At 40.0% G+C, this 17547-nt stretch overlaps 1 protein-coding gene across 4 annotated transcripts in view; it reads left to right on the top strand.

Annotated features, from left to right (window-relative positions):
- The window catches only part of PRLR (prolactin receptor), a 290378-nt gene that overhangs the window by 232808 nt on the left and 40023 nt on the right, over positions 1-17547 (top strand). The gene's annotated exons all lie outside the window — the stretch shown is intronic.

The following is a 17547-nucleotide window of genomic DNA, read 5'->3' as shown; positions in this document are numbered from 1 at the left end:
TTTATTGAACTTAGTCTGATAAGAATGCAGCTTTAAAGTTACTTATACCTTTAACTTTAAAATTAATGTTTACCAAACTTAAAACACACACATAAATATGTAGTCTCTAACACACAAGAGGGGGAAAACTTCTATTACCAGGACATATACTGTTTTAGCTGAGCCATTATCACTTACACAGTTTTCAAGACAAAACATTTCACATTCATACCAAGACTTCTTCTGGTTTCAAATGTTGTCTAATAAGACATGACAGTAAAAACAAAGAGAAAAAAATTCGTTCTGCTTCTCTCCATGAGAAGCCCAAGAGGGCCAAGGGCTATTTCTGGAAGTCTCCAGCCAGCCCACCTTATGGAAACTCTTGCTGCAAGTAAAGCCAACCAAGTCTTAGGGCACCCTGAACAAGACCCCTCTAAAAATGGGTCCTACACAAAAATTTAGTCGTTTAGAACATTCACTCGCAAAACACAATTGGCCAGTCAGGAGACCGTTCACTGAAGATCAGAGAAGACAAAAATCAGGTGAGAAAGCGGTACTCTAAAGTGGAAAGTTAAAATGACCAGGAGCGGGGAGTCAGGCTGTAGCGCAGCGGGTTAAGCGCAGGTGGCGCAAAGCACAAGGACCGGCATAAGGATCCCGGTTCGAACCCCGGCTCCCCACCTGCAGGGGAGTCACCTCACAGGCGGTGAAGCAGGTCTGCAGGTGTCTGTCTTTCTCTCTTCCTCTCTGTCTTCCCCTCCTCTCTCCATTTCTCTCTGTCCTATCCAACAACGACGACAACAACAATAATAACTACAACAATAAAACAACAAGGGCAACAAAAGGGAATAAATAAAATAAATTTTTTAAAAAATGACCAGGAGCCAGTCTCCTGGGGGGGTGGGGGGAGTAATAGAAACCAACACAAATTGACAGGGATACAGACTTATATAGAGACAACACTAAGAGACAGAGACAAATTTTAGATGAGCGATCTCAGGCAGATGTATTAAATCTAGTCTCATTGCTCTGAGATATTTTTAGTCTTGTTAAAAGAAACTCTACATTTTAAAGGCTGAGAAAAATGGCTGGGGTTTTAAAATGTCAACATTTCTCTCTGGCTCGCAAAGTACTCCCCCTTCCTAAGGAGGGGACCTGGCTAGGGGAGTGGTTGGAGGAGGTCCCAGCCAGGAGGTGGTACTTGTCAATCTCTGGCTCTGGGGTGGGGACTGGAGCAGAAGTTCCCACAACTTTCTGATGTCATTGGCTGGAAGGGATGAAGGGGTGGGTGAGGCCCCACAAATGAAAAAATTGGGGGGAATTGTCTGAGCTGAGCCAATTTAGATTTTTTAAGAAGTTCTGTAAGGAGTAAAGCATTAAATTACCTGCAAAAATGTGTTTAAATCTTGTTTTATGGTATGAAGGATAGACTTCATTTACAGGGCATGAATATTAAGAATACAGGCTGCTCTTTCAGTATAGGTTATATGGGAAAAAGTTTCTGGCTGAGCAGGACATTCTTGGGGGTGGGGGGTAAATTAAAGGTGACTCAGGGAAGCTCTCCAGCCCTAGCAGCACCAGGAAACACAGGGGGAGGAGGATTATTAAGGTTCTGGACAAGGTCCACTGGCATGAACTCTGTCCAAGCGGAAGGGTGCCATACTTGTGGTCTCTGTCGGTTAGGGGCAACATTGACAGGAAATGTGTGAACCTGCTCCAGAGGAAAGGGCCTGTCCAGCAGAGGTATTCTGTGTCCTTTAGCAGTGAGCCGAAGGAGCAGAGGGGCAGCTGGAGGAACACATGCCAAGAAAAAGGAGCCGCTGGAGGGGGGAGCAGAGGGTTTGGGGTGGGTCAGAGTTGGGGCAGGTGGTTCAGGGTAAGGTGGCAGAGATGGCTTAGGGGAAGAGAGTAGAGGAACAGGCTCTGAAGGTTTAGCTATCTCTGGAGGGCATGCCTGAGCTAAAAGAGAGATCTGCTCCTTTAAATCTTGAATAACAGCCTATAGGGAGCTTGGGTCAGTCACTCTCAGAGCCAGAATCATCTCTCTGCAGGAGGTGTAGAAGGGGAGGTTTTTAGAGGAGCCTCCTCAGGTTTCTTAGGGGGAAGGAATACCATTAACTATCTATCCCATAAATCTGACCCAGGGCCCATATCTATTCATATTTAGCACAAGAATCTGTGTAACTTCTACATCCCTGTGAGTCTGAGCTTGCAGTCCATGGACAGAGATAGGAACCTTCTAGGCTATACTCATTTTAGGACCAGTCTTCCTCAAGTGACAGAGTATTTAGACACAGCCTCTCGTCAGAGAGTGGGGCAGTCTTTACTATTGCTGTTCTACACTGAGGGCAAGGTCCTGTAGAAGCTCACAAGAGAGATTATGATGATGTTCCTAATGGAAGTGACAACTGATGGGAATGAGAATGAGATGAGAGAATGAGATCTAGTAGAGGTCTAGGTCCATCATATCTATGTCGGAATCCAAGGATTCCCTAACTAGATCCCCAGATGATGGGGTGGCTTGGTAGTGACCAATAAGGCCATCATTAAAGTATGCCAGTCTCTTGCCCTTATCCAACTTTTATAGTTCTTTACCTGTGATGTTAGACTTAAAATGATTGAGGGGAATGAAGTAAGGGGTAGGAAAGGAGAGTATTTAGGCGTAAGTAGTAAATATTTGCTTAGTACTTTATGGTGTCTTTTTTAGGTCTTTCAGCTTGCTTGTTGAGCTTATTGAGTGTAAGTCTACTCACTGAAGACTGTTGAGCACTCTCACCCTAATACATAGATACATGTGCATGCAAACCCTACCCTTTAGGCCCTTATCTATATCTAGGTTCTGTAAGTTTGTTAGGAAGTATACCATTTGAAATGGAACTGAGAGTCTCATGTGTTAGGAAAGGTCTCACCAAAGTATTGGAGCTGTGGGCTTGGCATCTCAGACTTGATATCTCTCAATACAGTCCAAAGTGAAACAAGTCAAGGTGGCACTGGTTGCATTTATTTGGTTGAGATCAGCAGATGCAGTATTACATGTTAGGGGATCAAGAGACATGAAGAAATATAAGTAAAGTCCCTGAATTTCCTGAACTGGGAGAAATAAGGATTTTAAAGAAAATTAGGGAAGTTCCTTGCTGTCTTTGAGTTTAAGAAGGCAATAGATAATGATTATTATAACTAAGTTATTTGGGAAATTCATTTACTTTGAAAATCCCATGGTTAGAATTTACATGACCTCATCATAGTTTTTACAAAAACTATATCTTAGATACTGACAGCACTGATTGCTACCTGGACTAGTCTACCTTGTCTAAGATTATAGGTGATTTAATATTTCAAAAATAAAGCTATTATTATAAATGCTTTAACAATTTAAACCCAGTGTCCAAATTCATTCAGTTTACAAATATGAAACATTAGGTGCTTAGACTAAAGAAATATGTACTCAGAACTGAAATCTTTGCATTTAAAAAATTCAAGGCATTCAATCTATTTCCTCCTGTCATGAGTAGTGATTTATGAGACTAAGTTTTTTTAAAATTTTGCTTCCCCCCTTTTGTTGCCCTGTTATTTTATTGTTGTAATAGTTATTATTGTTGTCATTGATATCATCATTATTGGATAGGACAGAGAGAAATGGAGAGAGGAGGGGAAGACAGAGAGGGGGAGAGAAAGATAGACACCTGCAGACTTGCTTCACCACCTGTGAAGTGACTCCCCTGCAGGTGAGGAGCCAAGAGCTAGAACCAGATCCTTACACAAGTCCTTGTGCTTCTCGCTGAGCCATGTGCACCTTAACCCACTGCACTACAGCCAGACCCCCATGAGACTATAAGTTAATAGGAGTATATATTAACACCATTTCCCACCACCAAAAATCTGTGTTCCTACCCCCATACTCCTACAGTGGAGCTGAAAAATCTGCCTTCCCCCATATCCCAAGTCTTTTGTTTGGTGCAGTACTCCAAACCTAGTCCAAATTCTATTTTGTATTTCTCTTTCTGTCCTTCTTTTTCAACTTGTGTTTATGTGCGGGATCATCCCATACTCATCCTTCTCTTTCTGTCTTATCTCATCTAACATAATTCCTTCAAGCTCCATCCAAGATGGGGCAAAGAAGATGAATTTATTATTCTTAATAGCTGAGCAGTATTTAATTGTGTATATATTCCACAACTTTCTCAGCCATTTATCTGTTATTGGACACCTGGATTACTTCCACGTTTGGCTGATATGAATTGTGCTGCTGTGAACATAGGTATACACATATCTTTCTGGATGAGTGTGTTTGAGTCCTTAAGATTTGTCCCTAAGAAAGGAATTACTGGATCATAAGGAAGGTCTATTTCTAGCCTTGTGAGGGTTCTACAGGCAGCTCTCCACAGGGGTTACATTCCCACCAGCAGAGCAGGAGGGTTCTTTTGTCCATGCAACCTTCCCAGCACTTGTTTTTTTCTGTCCTTTCTGATGTATGACATTTTCACAGGGGTGAAATGATACTTCATTGTTATCTTTATTTGAATTTTCCTGACAATCAGTTACTTGCAGCATTTTTTCATATGTCTGTTGGTCTTTTGTATCTCTTCTTGGGTTAATATTCTGTTCAAATGCTCTCCCTAATTTTGAATTAGGTCATTTTTTGTTTGTTTGTTTTGTTATTGTTGCTAAATTTGGTGATCTACTTCTATAGTTTAGTTATTATCCTCTTCTGCCCAGAAAAAAAAAAAAAAAAACATCACCCAGACAAAGAAACTCCTCACAGAATGGGAGAAGATCTTTACATGCCACTGGTGCTTTTAAGCCATTAGTATTCCCCTACATGGTTCTAATGTGATTCTTGGACTCAAAGACACTGATGTCCATGGAACAGTTATATAAAATAAAAAATATAATGTTAAATTTATGGGTGTTTTAGTTGCTATGGATGGATGGTTTTATGATGGATTAGTTCCTCTGAAAATCACTCCAACAGGCATTTTCCACCATCTGTCCGAATTGGGCAGTGGCCAGGAGAATTGAAACTCATCCAGTTTTTGTTCTTGCTTCCCTGCCAAACCAGCTGAATAGAAACAGACCTCTCAGTTCAAAGATGGTGATGAGATGCTGTAGTGAGTGGGATTGTTATAGTGGGGTTTGGAAACTTTTCTCAAGATCTATTTTGCTAAGTGACTCCAGGGTAAAGGTATGCCCATCACCATGTGGTGATTTACCCCATTGTGTTAGGATCCAGAGGAGCTTTCTAGTTAAGCACTCAATCCTGAGTCAGCCTTGACCTGGAAAAATGTTCTCTCAGTTACCTGTCTGCCTGCCTCATAGTTCACAACCATCCTTTTGCATAGCAAGCTCTCTCCATATGGGTTTCTCTTTAAAAAGTTCTTCCTTCTTTGCAACCTTACAGGTTTATGGGAGATGTGAAAGAATTCCAGAATTTTAAGAGGACATTTTAGACCAGTCTTCATACTATTTACAGTAACTTTTATGCGATCATGCAATTCTAACTGAACTACCAGGTTCTGGTGTAATGGACAAATGTACTTATGGACAAATTTATTTAACAGAAAAACATATTTATCATAAGAACAATTCTGTGGGAAGTTGCAAGTGTTTCCCACCAAAAGTATCTAAAAAACAGGAGATAAAGGGTCCAGGTGATGTTGCATTTGGTTGAAAACACATATCACCATGCACAAGGACTAGGGTTCAAGCCCCCACTCCCTACCTGCCAGGGGTGGTGAGACAACCCACGAGTTGAGAAGGAAGTCTCAGGTGTCTTTTCTCTCTTTCCTCTTCTATTTCCCTTTCCCTTACCAACTTCTCTCTGTTCTATCAACTAAAATAGAAAGAAAAAAATATGATAAAATGGAAACCTGTTCTGACAAGCAAAATGGTTTGCTCTCATGGCTCAACTAGGAATAGCAAAGAGGATCACCTAAGAATGCATCAGATAAGACTAGGATCACTCCAGGAACCCACCAAGCCATGAGTGAGTGCAAACATGTGTGATTCATGGACAAAACTTAAGGGGAGATTCCTGGGGATAAAATCTGTACCTACTCAGGAGCAGCTGGTACCCATCTGGTAGTCTGCTAGTTAAAGCATCATTTCCGATCTGAGTTTTATCAACAAAAAGACTGCTAAATGGAGAATTTAAGCCCCACCAATTTACAACTGTAGGTCTTCACTGCTGTTGCCCCTCAGGATCTGGAACAGCATCAAAGAAGCCCTATATTGACATCAAGGGGAAGAGAGCTGACCAGGTAACTCAGAAGAAAATCTACACACCTGGTGTTCAGGAGATATGGCTATCTAGTAGGAGCCTTACACATTGTTCTCATGATAAATCAGTAAAAAGAGTGAATAACTCCCTCAGAAATAAGGATTTATTCAGAAACTACAGGGCCACAGAGTGCAGCTCAGCTACAGCTGGGGGTAAAACAGGCATTAGGCCCAGGACTTTGGACTCTCAGGGCATAGGACTCCTTTGCATAACCTTTGCTATCTCTCCTCCACCCAATTTTATCTTTTGGTCATAAGTGACTTATTAACATAAGCAATCTGTTTATAGTTTAAAAGGCCTCAGACTCCCATAGCCTTCAGGGAAGACAAAGAAGATAAGAGGGTTTAACAGCCAATGTGTTTCACCTCAGAGATTGAGATAATATTAAAACAACTGTTAATTTCCAAAATTGTGAATTCTTACTACCTTACATAGACACAAGTCAATCCAGTCAAGTGTGATTAGTGGATTGAAAAGTACTGAGAGAGGGACTTTGTAGCACACCAAAATACAATCGTTAACCAAGAAGAATCACTGGAGAAATGAACCAGGACAAAATCCCAGATGAAAGTCCCAAACAGATAGAAGCACCTAAGAATAAAGACAACATCCAAACACTAGTTGATGCAATAATTACAAGAATTAGGAAATCTTTTGAAGGTAATATCATCAGAAATGGGTAAACAATAAAAAAGACTCTGAAAGAAAACCCTAAATATCTTGAGGTAATCAGAGAGTTGAAAAGTGAAAAAGCTGATCTAAGAGCACAACAAGATAAAGCTAATACAGTATTAGAACAAGGTAACAAAAGAGCAGAACTAGTGAGTCAGGTGGTAGCGCGGCTGGTTAAGCGCATGTGGCATGAAGCACAGGACTGGTGTAAGGATTCCAGTTCGAACCCCCGGCTCCCCACCTACAGGGGAGTTGCTTCACAAGCGGTGAAGCAGGTCTGCAGATGTCTATCTTTCTCTCCCCCTCTGTCTTCCCCTCGTCTCTCCATTTCTCTGTGTCCTATCCAACAATGACGACAACAATAATAACTACAACAATAAAACAACAAGGGCAACCAAAGGGAATAAATAAATAAATTTTTAAAAAAAGAGAGAAAAACCAAGTAGCAAAACTACAGAAAATAGCAAAGGGGAAACAAAATAGTATAAATGAGGCAAAAAACAGAATTAGCAAGATAAAAGATGAACCAGAAAAAACTAAGAAAGAAGTAAGAGAACTTAAAAAGTGATTAAGAGATACTGAAAACAACAACAGATACAAATAGAATGACTTCAAAGAAGTAATATATTCATGATTGGCTTGCCAGAGAAAGAGGAGGGGAAGGAAACATTCTATAGGACATAATAGCTGAGAACTTTCTTACTTTAGACAACATAAAAGACAAAGTTTCAAGAAGCCCAGAGATTCCCAAACAGAATTAACCTAGACTTGAAGATATCAAGACACATCATATTTAGAATGAAAAAACAGGGCAACAAATGGGTAAAATAGCCTCCAGGAGCAGTGGATTCATAGTGCTGGCACCAAGCCCCAGCAATAACTCTAGAGGAAAAAAAAAAAAAAAAAGAAAGAAAGAAACAAATAAAGAAATTCAGATACTGAGTTAGATTCTATTGGATCATGGAACTTGGGCTTGCAAGAACTAGGATTCTCAAAATCCCTGCCTATCATGCTCCATTAATTAGTAGGATCAGGGGAACTGAGTCAAAGATTTAGATATAACAGTGGCAAATGAGGCTGGGCCAAGTAGAGATCCCTCATTTTGGCAATCCTTTGAGGCAGTATTGGGATCCGGTTCCACAAAATGGTAGAGCTCAGATCATAGGCATCTGGAGTTAGTTCAGGGACTGGGTGTCTCAGGGTTGTGTAAATAGAGTCTATAAGCAAGTAAACAGGGTGGAATGATGTGTTGGGAGCTCAACTCTGTTACTTTTTTTGTAATTAATTTACTTATAAAATAAAAAAATATTGACAAGACCATAGGAAAAGAGGGGTACAATTCCACACCAATTTCTACCACCAGAGTTCTGAATCCAATCTCCTACCTTGAAAGCTTTGCTATTCTTTATCCCTCTGGGAACATGGACCCAGGATCACTACTTTTAACTTACAGGAGGCCTCTTGTCCATGTTGTACTCACCCTGCTATAGATAGTGAAAGGGATCCATGCTATAAGAGTGTGATCCATGATTTTTCCATCCAGGAAGAGTAACCATTCTTTCTCAGAAGAGCAAACTGGCAAGGCTAAAGTTGCCAGATCTCTTCAGCTATTACCCAGTGTGAAAAACTGTCACCTTAATAGAAGCGAATGATAAAGAGAAACTTTTAGAAAGATAGCACCTATGTGGAATCAGTAATGATAGAGAGGAAATGAGGAAGGGGATGGATGTTGTGGAGGTCATATCACTTTAGGATATGGCATATTAGCATATCAGAAAAACACATTTGAATAAGATTAAGGAGAAAAACAAAAGATGAGTCATTAGGCATTCAAACATGAGGAAGTTGAGATCATAATGGGCAAAGTTTGCAGGCTGTTGACTTGCTGCAGACCTCTCTTTAAGTTCCAGGTACTACATTTTTATTAGACTACATCCACACTCAGTGAGCTTGTGAACAAGAATACCAAGATAACTGTCTACAGGATGAGGGTGTGAGGCTAACATTTTCCTAATTGGACTTCAAATGTTTTGAGCCATTTGCTGCTATAACCAGTACTACAAGAAGGCTGTGAACACTCTTCAAGTTCTTATTCACCTAGTTGGGATGAGTAAGAGAGAAAGTCTTTCTGTCTGAAGTTCCACTTCCCTAACTGTGCTTACCCTGCTGAGATACATAGTAAAGGGCAGGATGAGTTGAGAAATCATGACTGAAAACACTATGAGTATATGTTTCCCTAGCACTAGAGTTTCAAAGCGTCAGAAATTCAGGTGATGAGATTTTGAAAGATCTCAGGAAATATTAAAGGAAGTTATTTCTTTTCAGTTCATGTTATCAGAAAAAGTTGTTTAGGAATGTTTTGTTGAGCATGCACCAGAGCACTGGGAGAAGTAAGCAGTGACAGCATCTATTCCTACCTACATTCACCCTGTGACCCATCTAGAAGTTTCCTTTGCAGAATGTGTGTTACCCTGATTTTCAGAGATGTCGGGAAAGTACCTAACCTCGATAATGAATTGTAACTTATAACATGTTGATATCAAATAATTTTATTTGATTCCCAGAAAAATGAAGAAATATTAATGAAAGGACATATGAGTGTCTATGGTCAATTAACAAAACCCCACCCCCAAATCAGCCTGACATCACACGATATCTGTGGCAAAGAACTCCTCTGGGGCCATCATGGCCTGTGAGGATGGATGAGTGGGAGTGATATGAAAGCTTCAGGCACAAGTAGGACTGTTCCTGAGGGAACTTCCCTGAAGTGATGCTCTACCATCTCCTTATTGCCCCAGATTTTGTATGAGCCACATTTGTGGTCAGTTGCTATCATCTCCCGCACAGAGGGGGAATAATTGCATTATCTATCACAGATCATTTAGAAGTTTAGATGGCTTCTCAAATGTCCTAGATATGCCATATTTCTCTCTTCTGGAGGCACTTAACTGGCAATTTAGCAAACCTCTTTGTACTTCAGTTTCTTCCTCTACAGGCTGATTATACAAAGGTTTGGTAACAACCTGTCCTATTCATGGGACTATTGTGAGGACTAAATGGAATATTTAAATGATTAGGGTACTGAGCACAGCTCCTGGCATCAATTACTCTATACATAGTAGACAATTTTTTTCTAGGATACCTAGATATTTATTGGATTAATTAGCCAGGCTTTAACACTTCAGATATATATACATATATATATATATATTCTAAACAGAATTCTTTAGAAATGTAGGACTTTAAAATATGACAAACTGACTTGTTAACAATGAGCATAAATTCAGTAAGAAAATCATAAGCTGTTCCTATTAACATATACTCCTGAGCTTCACTGTCCAATATTGTAGTAGTCAGTACCATATGGTCTTGAACTCCTTTTTTCATTTAATTTTTACCTATAAAAAGGAAACATTGACCAGACCATAGGATAAGAGGGGTACAGCTTCGCACAATTCCCACCACCAAAACTCTGTATATCATCTCCTCCCCTGATAGCTTTCCTGTTCTTTAACCCTCTGGAAGTATGGACCCAAGGTCATAGTGGGATGCAGAAGTTTGAAGGTCTGGCCTTTGTAATTGCTTCCCCGCTGAACGTGGGTGTTGACAGGGTGATCCATACTCCCAACCTGTCTCTCTCTCTTTCCCTAGTGGGGAAGGGCTCTGGGGTAGCGGAGCTCCAGGAAACATTGGGTTGAGTAGACAAGATTTTTTTATTAGTACTTTAATAATAATCAACAATACTGTAGGATAATATGGGGTACAATTCCATGTAATTCCAACCACTAGAGTTCCATTTCCCATCCCCTCCTATTCTTTATCCCTCTAGGAGTATGGACCCAGGGTCATTATGGGGTACAGAAGGTGGAAGGTCTGGCTTCTGTAATTGCTTTTCTGCTGAAAATGGGCAATGGTAGGTTGATCCATACTCCCAGCCTGTCCCTATCTTTTCCAAGTGGGACAGGGCTCTGGAGAGCTAGAGATTCAGGACACACTGGTGAGGTCATTTGTCTGGGGAAGTCAGATTGGTGTCATGGTAGCATCTGCAACTTGGCGGCTAAAACCCATTAAGATATAAAGCAAAAAAAAAAAAAAAAAATTGCTTAATAGTCAGGAACATAAAGGCAAGAATATATCAAATGAGTTTGTGGGTCTCCCTTTTTGAAAAAATTAGTAGGCCTATTTTAGGTATATTCCAAGGGGCCCATGACTTTACTAATTTTTGCCTGAGCTGACAGTAGGTGGACCAAAGGTATTGCCTGGGGAGATGGTGTCAGAGTTAGAAATAGGACTAGAAACCTGGATTATGGCAGAGAGTAGCTCTCAAATATGGGAAAAGTATATAAGTATCATTTTATGGTGTTTTTTTTTTAGGTTTTTCTACTTGCTTGCTGTTTTGGGTCACTGCAAACTATGGTGCACTTTTGCTTTAAGGTGTATATTTTCCCCTAACTTACAGGTACATGTGCACATGTTTTCTATCTCATGGGCCCATATCGATATCTAGGTTCTGTGGCTTTGTTAGGAGATGTACCACCTGATATGGAATTTAGGAGTCCTATGAGTTAGGAATGGTTAGGGTCTGACAAGTTTAGTCTTAGAGTGATTAAGTGAAGTGAAATAAGGAGTAGGTAAGGATAGTATCTAGGTCTAAGTAGAAACTATTTTATTAAATACTTTATGTTGTCTTTTTTTAGGTCTTTCTAGTTGCTTGCTGCACTTATTGGTCACTGTAAACTATTGTGTACTTTTGCTTTAAGGTGTATATTTTCCCTCTTCTGCTTTTAAGATTTGTGTGGAGAAGTCTGATGATAGTCTTATGGGTTTTCCCCTTTATGAGAATTTTTTGTTTTTCTCTTGCAGCCTCTAGGATCCTTTCTTTATCCTTGCTTCTTTTATATAACTTTATAACAATGATGTGTCTTGGTGTTTATTCTGTTTGGGACTCTCTGGGCCTTTTGAATCTTAATATCCTTTCTGTTACTTAGGGTGGGGAAGTTTTTTTCTATTATTTCCTCTAGGATGCTTTCTTCCCCTTCCTCTCTTACTTCCTCTGGTAGGGCAATTATGCAAATGTTACTTCTTTTGAGATCGTCCCATATGTCTCTGTTGTTGTTTTCAGTGTCTCACAATATCTTTTTTAACTCCTTTGCCTCCTTCTTAGTTTTCGCTAGCTCACCCTCTGTCTGGCTAGTTCTGTTTTATGCTTCTGTTATTCTGCTCTCCCTTCCCTCAGCTTCCTTCTTCAGTTCAGCTATTTTTTTAACCTTGTTTAGTTACAGAATTAGCTTGTTCTGCTGGCTGGATTTTTAGCTCAATTATTTCAGCTTTCAAGTCTCTAATTACCTCAAGATAGCTGATATTTTCTTTGAAGGTCTCATATATTATTTCCCTATTTCAGGTAGCCTTTTCCTCAAAATATTTCCTCACTCCTGTAACTAATGCATCAATTAATGTTTGAATATTTTCCTCATCTTAGTTGCTTCTGACTTACTTGGAATTTCCTCTCAGTTCCTGTCCTTATTCATTGCAGTAGCTGATCTAAATACTTTCAATTTTACCATTTTTATTGGTGAGGTTTATATTTTTCTGTCTTGTCTGTTGTCCTTCATTTGTTGTGTGTTAAGTACAAGCCACACCAAACCAAAGTCCTTTCACAAATAAAGTCACTAAGCTAAGAAAATACAATAGCAACAGAAGCAACGATTAATACAGCTCAACCAAAACCAGTTAGCCAAGCAACACTTCCACTCCAAAAACAAAACAATACAAAAACAAGAAATAAACAAAAACAAAACAAAACAAATACAAAGCAAAAATATGATTTAAAAAATCAACTAGAAGTTCTAGAGATAGTGGGAAGAGAAAAGAAAGAAGAAGAGAGAGAGAGAGAAAGAATCCAATCCAAGTCAGAGTTCCTCCACAATATAATTTACAAACAATTGCCAGTGAATATAGAAAAAAAGTCAGCAAAAGGAAAAAGAGTTTTAAGATCAGTGAGGAAGAAAGAAAGATAAAAGTGAAGAAATGAGAGAAAGAAAAGCAAGCTTCTCCCACAATAGAGGGCACACGCAATCACCAATGAATGGAAAAACAACAGTGACTAGTTTTGGTCAACCTAGAGAGAAGGGAGAACAACAAAAGCAAAATAAAATAAAATAAAATAAGGGAAAAAAAACCTAAGAATCAGTCTGCAATTCAACCATTCCAGACTGGCTGCACACACAAGCACCCACCTCCTAAACACAGCAAAAACAATTAAAAGAAGAAACTATCAAATGCAAGAGATAGAAGGAAGAAAGAAAAACAGATAAAATAATCCAAGCAAAACCAAAGGAGACTATTCTCACAGCCCCAACAGAGACACAGATATTCCCCCCTTCAAAAAAAAAAAAAAAAAAAAAAAACCTTTGTTTTTGTAAAATATCCCCCATCCTTTGGGTGATTGTCCACTGAGCTTGGAATCTTGATAAAGAGATTAACTCCACAGGCAGTCTCCCATCTGCAACTGACTCCCTCTAGTGTGGGGGTTGGTCTTGGGGTGAGGGGTGGTACAGAGGGAAAGAACAAAACTCACAGCTCTGGCCAACTCTGTGTTTCCTCTGTCCTCTTCACCCACCATTTTCCTGTGTAAGGACAGGGTTATAGGGTTCTTCCTTGGTTCCACCTTGACCCTAACCCACCCCCACACTAACCCAGAAATCCTACCGTCACCTGAAATCCCCAGGTTTAAAACAGCCCCGTTGGTTCACTTCCTAACAAAATCCCAAAACCTAGATATAGACCAGGTCCATGAGATAGGGCATATGTTCATATGTATCCATAAATTAGGGCAAAATAAATACCTGAAAACAAAAATATACAATAGTCTTTAGTGAGTCAGTACCAAGTTCATAATGAAATAGTGTCTACTTAGACTTACATACCCTCCTCACCTACTTCCTATTATAGTTCTCTCACTTACTCCAAAGCTAACCTTAGAAAAGCAAGGACTGCAAAAGCTGAATAAGGGCAAGAGACTGGCATACTTTAATGATGACTCTAGTCACTATCAGTCCACCCCATCAGCTGGGGCCCTATTTGGGGAGTCTTGAGATTTCCAAACAGACATGATGGTCCTAGACCTCAAATAAATCCCTCTCTCCATTGTTACTGGTCATTTCTATCAGGAACAACAAAATAGAACCCTTTGTGGGCCCCCATAGGACCTTGCCTTCAACTTTGATCAACAATTGTAGAGAATGTTCCATCCTCCAAAGGGAGGCTGTACAATATACCCTATGCTACACCTGAGGAAGATGGGTCCTGATATTGGGGCAGCTTGGAATGTTCCACAGAATGTGAGCTCAGATCTAAAGGGATGCAGAGGCTCCTAAGCTGAATATGGGCCTCAGGTCACATCAAATCTATGGGGTTTACAGTCAACAATATTTATACACCTTTCCCATATTAGGGAGCTACTCTCTTCCCTGATCCAGCTTTCTGGTCCTTCTGCCATCCATGACATCACCTCCCCAGACAGTAATTAGGATACACCTGAATATCAGATTTCAGGCGCAGGCAAAAACAAAGAAACAAACAAAAAAACAAACTAGTATAGCCACAGGCCCTTTGGAATATAACTAAAATATGCCTATTAGCTATCTACAAAATGGAGGACTCCCCAACTCTTCATCTGCACTATTCCAGCCTTTAGGTTCATGATTGTTAAACAATTTGTTTGGCTTTGTATGTTAACTCTATTTTCAACTGCCAGGTTCTAGATATGATGCCAACCAGACTTCCCTGGACAGACAACTCCACCAATGTGTCCTGGAGCTCCACTTCCCCCGAGCCCTTTCCCACTAGGGAAAGAGAAAGACAGGCTGAGACCCGTCAACACCTATGTTCAGCGGGAACCAATTACAGAAGCCAGACCTTAAACCTTCTGCATCCCACAATGACCTTGGGTCCATACTCCCAGAGAGTTAAATAATAGGAAAGCTATCAGGGGAGGGGATGGGATACAGAATTCTGGTGGTGGGAATTGTGTGAAGTTGTACCCCTCTTATTATATGGTTTAGTCAATGTTCCCTTTTTATAAATAAAAAATTACATTTAAAAAATGCTAAAAAGAAAAAGAAAAAAAACAGCCTCCATGCAGAGTGCCCATGCCAGGTGCTCCACCCCTCAGCTTCCCTATTCTTTATCCCTCTGGATAAAGTATCTTTAGGGGGTACAGAAGGTGGAAGGTCTGGCTTCTGTAATTTCTTCTTTGCTGGACATGAGTGTTGGCAGTTTGATCCATATCCCGAGCCTGTCTCTCTCTTTCCCTCATAGGGCAGGGCTTTGGGGAAGTGGGGTTCCAGGATACACTGGTGAGGTCTTTTGACTAGGGAAGTCAGGCTAGTGTCATGGTAGCATCTACAACTTGGTGGCTGAAAAGCATTAAGGTATAAAGCATAACAAATTGTTTAATAATCAGAAACCTAAAGGTAAGAATATAGCAGGTGAGATTTGGGGTCTTCATGTTGGAAGAAGCTAGGAAGTCTATTTTAGTTTTATTCCATGGGGCCCATGACTTTATTAATTTTAGTACACAAGATTTTAAACCTCTTTAGAGCCTTAAACAATTTGATCTAAATTAGCTGATGCTAGAGGATTGAATGAAGAAAGTAATTTAAAATGTGCAACCCTGAACCTGTCATTAGGAAGTAATCCAGGGAGAGTCACTAGAAGGTCTGCAAAAATAACGTACTGCCTTTTTCATAGGAATTATTACTGAGACAAGAATCCCAATGTAAGTGAGTCACTTGTTGGTGCCTATGTGCCCCAAACTTTATTTGTCCCCACAATTTCTATTTTTGAGTATTTTACAGAGAGGAGAACTAGCAGGTAGACAAGTTCTCAAGTTATCTGGTAAGTGGCAAGCAGACGGAAGAGCAGCAATTGTCCTTTCGCCAAAGGAATGGGCAAAGGCTGGTTTCTTTGGGGCTCATCAAACACCACTCAGTCATTTTAAATGCCCCAAGATAGGGAAACTTGCCCCTACATATCCTTTTCCTGATTAAAAAAACAAAAAAAAATTATAGGAAAATATGTCATGTGTTTCCAAGAATTTACAGAGTCCATCAAATCTACTGTTTTCTGAGTGTTGTTTGCAGTCAGGCAAAACTAATGAGCTGTTTTGCAAATGGCTTTAAGAAATCTTTTTTTCTTAAAAGGACATTTAGAGGCTTTAAAAGTTGTTCCAAGAGCAAAAATTATAGTAGCAATAATAAATTTCTCAAAACACTCAACCCCTGCAGGTTCAAAATTTACTTAATACTCTGAACCAAAGGGATTTGAATTATTATTTGGGCTTGCCATCTCTTGTTTTTGGGACTTTTTCAAATGGTTGGGGAGGAACATGGAGTTTCATTAGAGTTCACCATGTGGTTCAGGAGCATGCCTATATCCCAAAAGACTTCCAGAACCTTCTCAGCCTGAACCTCCAGAGGAAGATCCTTAAACTTGGTGACACCCATGAGAACAAGTTGGAAGTATACTGACTTTTCAGGATGGTTTAGTTTGTACCAGTAAATAAAAACCCTCTCAGGACAGTTCTAATTTTTTAATTGATTTAATAATGATCAACAAGACCACAGGGTAAGAGTGGTACACTTCCACACAATTCCCACCACCAGAGTTTTGCATCCTATCCCCTCCATTGGAAGCTTCCTAATCTTTGTTTCTCTGGGAGTATGGACCCAGGATCATTATGTGGTGCAGAAAGTGGAAGGTATGGCTTCTGTAACTGCTTCTCTGATAAATATGGGCATTGGCAGGTCAATTCATACTCCCAGCCTGTCTCTGTCTTCCTCTAGTTGGGCAGAGCTCAGGAGATGTGGGGTTCCAAGACACATTGATGAGGTTGTCTGCCCAGGGAAGTCAGGTTGGTGTCATGGTCACATCTTCAATTTGGTGGCCGAAAAGCATTAAAACATAAAGCAGAACAAATTGTTTAATAATCAGGAACCTAAAGGTAAGAATATAGCAGATAAGATTTGGGGTCTCCACTTTGCAAAAAGCTAGTAGGTCTATTTTAGGTATATTCCAAGAGGCCCATTACTATACTAATTTTTGCCTGAGCCTGACAGTTAACATACAGGTGGGCCAAAGTTATTATCTGGGAAGATGGTATCAGAATTGGAAATAGGACTAGAAATATGAATCAGAGATGAAAGTAGTTCCAAAATATGGGAAAAGTATATAAATATCATTAACTATTAACCTCATCAGTCTAACCTGGGGCCCATATTCAGCACAGGAGCCTGTGTAACCTTTGCATCCCTGTAGGTCTGAGCTCACATTCCATGGTCATAACTAAGAACATTCTAGGCTGCACTTATTTCAGGGCCAGTGGCAGAGTATGTTGACCCAGCCTCCCTTAAGAGAGTGGGGAAGTCTCTACCATTGTCTCTTGACAGACATACAATATATGTCAAACAAAGTAGATAATACACTGTGAGGTGACTACGGTGTGGAGAGAGAGTGACTTCTCTTTGGGATCTTTGCAAAATACTGACTGCTGTACAGCCTGTCCTTGAACATTGTCATCTGATGACCTCTGGTGGTGGAATTTTTCCCAGCATGTGTGC

Source organism: Erinaceus europaeus, chromosome 5 (assembly GCF_950295315.1).
Source record: "Erinaceus europaeus chromosome 5, mEriEur2.1, whole genome shotgun sequence".
In the NCBI taxonomy this organism is placed as follows: domain Eukaryota; kingdom Metazoa; phylum Chordata; class Mammalia; order Eulipotyphla; family Erinaceidae; genus Erinaceus; species Erinaceus europaeus.
This window is presented reverse-complemented; position numbering and strand designations above follow the sequence as displayed.